Raw genomic sequence first — 5,168 nt, 5'->3', positions numbered from 1 at the left:
AAATAAATAAATAAATAAATAAATAAATATTCATATCAAACCTGACTACATTATTTGCATAATTTGCAGGGCCCAGTGCAAAATAAAAATGTGAGGACTTTTTACCAAGAAGGGGAAAAAAGGTGGTACATCTTCTGCTGGCTGCTGACTGTGATGCTTTGGACGTTATCAATAAGACTGGATCATCTAAACTAATTTCAGGACTAGGGATACAGTACTGCCCAGTGACAGAGTACTTGTCTATAATTTGAGAGGCACGGGTTCCATCCCCAACACCACATAAGTGAATAAATACTCCCAACATTAAGTCCGGCTGGCTAATTCCAAATGTAAAGATTTCTCACCACAGAAAAATTTTAGGGGCTGGGGATGCAGCTCAGTGGCAGAGCACTAGCCTACCATGCACAAGTCCCTGAGTTCAATCCCCAGCTCTGCAAAATAGGAACAATAATAATAACAACACAGGGCCACTTATTCAAAAATTAAAAATTTCATAACAGGAACACAGCTTAGTATTTGGGCTCTGTTATAGCTCATACCCAGATGTCCCCATAAAGCCTCACGTGCTTATAGGCAGTGATTGGAACACGGGGTCCTGATTAATTCACTGATGTGTTTATAGCTGTATGTGACACTGGGAAGTAAAGCCCAGTTGGAGGAAGTGGGTCACTGGGGCTGTGGCCTGAAAGGGTCTGCATCCCTTCCACCTCCCTTTTGCCTTGCCACGAGCTCCTTCTTCCCTGCCATGCTCCCTGCCATGGACCCCCTGGACCCAGTCGACTATAGACTACAATCTTCACTAACTGGGAGCCAAAGTCACCCTTTCCTTCTTTAGGTTGTGTCGGGCAACGTGCTCCAGTAACCACAACGTAACTTAGACAGCCCTCATAATGCGCCCTGTTTTCACACACTGCACCCCAATGAAGCCAACCATGTTTAGGACCCTACTTCTCTACCTACAATAAATAGGAGGCATGAGATAAACAAATTTTAAATAATGTCAAAGTATATTAAAAACTGCTCATTTTCTCAAAAGTAAGAGAATTAGTCAGCCCCAAAACTACAGTGGTACCTTGGTACTCATTACTTAGTTCCAGGAGTACCAAACAAACAGGGATAGAGATAGTATGCACTCACAGGGCACGCCGACAAGCGCACGGAGCACTGAACAAGTACTGGGACAAAATGTTCACCTCAAAACAGGCCAACTTCCAAATCTGATGAGTTTCAAGCAGTTATCTACCAAGGTGAGATGAACTAATTTGTTACTTCAGGATGTCGACAGACGGGGGGTCATGTGGGGAGGGGGGTGGGGTGACACAGGGATTATATGGAAACTCAATACTTCCTCCTAAATTTTAAACCTAAACTGCCTTGCCATTGTAAACCTAAACTTCTCTTAAAAATAAAGTTTACTGCTGGGCATGGTGACACGTGCCTGTAATCCCAGCACTCGGGAGGCTGAGGTAGGAGAACCACTGCAAGTTCAAAGCCAGCCTGGATTACATAGTGAGTTCAAGGCCAGCTTGCACTACAAAGTAAGACCCTGTCTTAAAGTTTACATAAGCTGCATGTACTGGCACATGCCTATAATCTCAGCACTTAGCAGGCTGAGACAGGAGGATTGCTGTGAGTTCAAGCCAGCCTGGACTATATAGCAAGACTTTGCCTTAAAAAATAAATAAACACGGAAAGTTTATTTAAAGGAAGTTAAAAGAACATATTTCAGTTGCAGCAAAAATAACCAATTTGGTAAATACAGGCAAATAATACATGTAAGCACACTGTTTATTGTTACTGGGCTTGATTCTTCTTCCTGATGGTCTACTTAGTACAACCTTTTAGTTTGTCAGTCTATAAACCAAGTAAGAACCATTCAATGAAAGAACAAGTCCATGATTGTGATGAAATCACTGTTGACATATTCTGGTAAAGACCACTGTTATGGTTTGGGGCTTATTGTGCAAGGGAGAACAATAATATAATACAGGACACAGATTTTATAAGATTATTTATACTAGTCACCCAAAGAATCATATACAAGAGAGTGCAGGAAATCTGTCCACATACTATAGACCAAGAATCCAGCTGTGGGCCTGGATCCCACAGAAATGTCCTGCATAAGTCCAGGTGAAAACCTACAGCTCATAACAGTGCCTCCCACGAATCCAACTGGAGGCCTAGAGCCCATAACAATATCTCTTGCAGGCCTGTTTCATGGATCTGCGCTGAGAAGGCCCAAAGGTCAGTGGTGGAACCTAGCAAGTCTGTACCAGCAGGATGAAGGATCTGTGCTAGCAAGCTGAGGGATCTACAATGGTGCCAGGAAGCAATGCCCAAGGTAAGAACCAGAGCTCCCCTAAAAAGCACCACAACCATCCTCAGTGAGGTCCTCAGTGAGGTCCCAAGCTCCTCCAACGGTGAAGACAGCTAAGTTCCCATCAGGAAAGCCAATGCAGCAAGCTTCTCCAGGAGACCAGCAGTGTACCATCTTCCCCTCCAGGGCCAGGAAGTGAAGCTCAAAGTGAGGACCAGAGCACCCCCAAAGTGAACTGAAGCTATTCTCAGTGCTAACAAGGTCCCAAGCTCCTCAGAGGATGAAAACAGCCAAGTTCATCAGGAAAGCCAGCATGACAAGTTCCTCTAACAGAACCAACACTCCTTACAGCTCCTACCAGCTCCCAACAGCCTCACTTCTTCTCTAGTTCTGCCTCTTGTGCTGCTGGCAACAGGCCCCAGGTGGGCCTCCCACACCCAGCACCGCACTTATTCAGTGCGGTGAATTTATTTAGCTGGGGGTTAGCTGACCACCAGTTGTCAGTCCACTACAACCACCAAAACCTCCAGAATGAGAGTCAAAGGCCTATAAAAATCCATTGTGCTAAAATTTATGTACTCTCAAGCCTGGCATGATGATGCACACCTGTAATCCCAGCACTTGGGAGGCTGAGGCAGCAGAATCACTGTGCATTCGAGGCCAGCCTGGGCTACGTAGAGAGACTATCTCAAAAACAAACAAACAAATTTAAAGTTTATATATGTATATAGACAGATATAAAACAACTGAGAAGACATCTCAATTGTCAGAAGTGTTAAGCAGAACTAGAGAAAAATACGTATGTCTATTAAAAATACAGAAAAAAGCTGACGTCAGAGTGACAAATTTTTATGACATTTTGTTCATCATGTCTTAAAGAAAGAATGAGCAGCACAGCGGCACCTCTGCAGTTCCAGCTATTTGGAGGCCAAGGACGGTCATTTGAGTCCCGCAGCTGGAGGCCAGCTGAGACAAAACAGTGAGAGAGGAAGAGGGGGAAGGGGAGTGTTTCAATAGGTAAATAACAAAAATAAAGGTATATAATAGATTCTACAAAGGCAGGTAGGGTGGCAGAAGCCAGACATTTCTCTACAAAGTACCTTGAACACTGATATTCACATACACACATGCACCCACGCACAGAGAGAGAGAGAGAGAGGACAAAATATACCAACAGTAGAGGAAGAGGAAAATAAAAAGCAAGCAGAATAACAAATTATTATTATTATTTTTTAGTACCAGGAATCAAACTCATGACCTCAAGCTTGCCAGGCAGGCGCTTATGCCACTGAGCTATACCCCTGGCCCAATAACAAATTATTAAACTAGGTGTGGTGGCGCACACCTGTAATCCCAGCACTTGGGAGGCTGAGGCAGGAGGATCGGTTTGAACTCAAGGCCATCCTGAACTGCAGAGCCAGACCCCACCTCAAAAAGATGCAAGATATACAAATATATAAGGATTTACCAGACAGGCTTACAGTGGCCACCTGCAGAGTCGGGTGTGCAACAGTGCAAAAGGGCTGTCTGTGTGCTAGGGATCTGAAGGATCCAGCTGAAGGCCCAGTGCTCACTGTAGTGTCCCGTGAGAGTCCACATCAGGAGGCCAAAGGGTCTGTGCTGGAGGCTGAGGAGTCTGTGCTCTGGCCAGCAGGTGATGTCCAAGGTGAGGAGGAAGACGGCAGCTGAAGAAATAATGGAGCCTTCATTCTTTGCTCCCCTGTTACCCCGTTCAGACGACAAGCATATTGGTCAATGCTGCTCACACTCAGGACAGGGCTCTCCAGCATCTCCCTCAGCCACACCCAGAACGACGAGTCAGGCACTTCCTACTCAAGCTGACACAGCCAGTTAACTACCACAAGTGTCCGTGTACTTTACTCTTTCCATTACTGAGAATAACAGAATTACTGCAGTGCTCTAGGCTCTGGTCTCATTCACCTTCTGTCTCCGCTTTTTGCCTAAGAACTCTTAATCAGTCCTGGATATTAACTATCACCAAACACTAATGTCTTAAATTTCCATCTCTGGCCAGAATCTCTTCCCCAAGGTTCAGACCTGCGTATCATCTACCTTACACCTTCACTTTGACATGTGAGGACACTTTGAATGGCTAAGATAGACCACAGTATTAAGACAGCCTACTGTTCTGCTCTCCCTCAAGCACCATCACAGAAAAAAAAAAAAAAAAAAAAAGACAAAAACAAAAACAAAACTTGTTTCAACCTCCAAAATACACAAAACTTACCCAACACTCCCATTGTCCCTGACACAGTCATGGTCAGGTATCCTCAGCATTTCTTGGCTTGCTATTCCAACATTCTCCTAATTCATGTCTCTGCTTCAATTTGTGTCTCTCTATAATTCAACTATGGCAGAATAACCAGAATGTAGTGTGTATAGTGTGACTCAGACAACTCCAATTCTTTGCTTAAAACCTCCCCAAGGCTTCCCACAGTAACTGTACTCGAGTCGCAACTATTAACTTTTACCAAGCCTACTCCATGTTAACCATGACCTACAGAGACCCTGGATGACCTGGTATCCGTCTACTTCTGACCTCACCTTCCACTCTGTGCCTTGTGGACTATTATCTAGTCAGACTTGTTTTGCTTTCTCTTCCTCATACTTTCTGACTAATAGAGAACTTTTGTACTGGTTGCTCTTCCAGTTTGGAATGTTCTGCTTCCAGCTCTTCTAACATTCATGTCTCTGCTCAAAGCAGCCTCTTCTGAGAGAATGCACTACCATAGTTAAGATAGCAACCTAGGTCATTCTCTACCATATTATCACCTTCACAGTATTTATTAGTACTAACAGTTCTCATTTATTGATTTACATGTCTGTTTCT

At 44.1% G+C, this 5,168-nt stretch overlaps 1 protein-coding gene across 1 annotated transcript in view; it reads right to left on the bottom strand.

Moving 5' to 3' along the window:
* Positions 1-4,002, bottom strand: part of Pik3cb (phosphatidylinositol-4,5-bisphosphate 3-kinase, catalytic subunit beta) — a gene marked incomplete in the record, with an annotated part of 129,427 nt that extends 125,425 nt beyond the window's left edge. The window contains 1 exon segment of the mRNA XM_013505790.1: positions 3,799-4,002.
* Between the last annotated feature and the right edge of the window lie 1,166 nt (positions 4,003-5,168).

This window comes from Chinchilla lanigera, unplaced genomic scaffold, assembly GCF_000276665.1.
Source record: "Chinchilla lanigera isolate Chin_1 unplaced genomic scaffold, ChiLan1.0 scaffold00100, whole genome shotgun sequence".
Lineage (NCBI taxonomy): Eukaryota > Metazoa > Chordata > Mammalia > Rodentia > Chinchillidae > Chinchilla > Chinchilla lanigera.
This window is presented reverse-complemented; position numbering and strand designations above follow the sequence as displayed.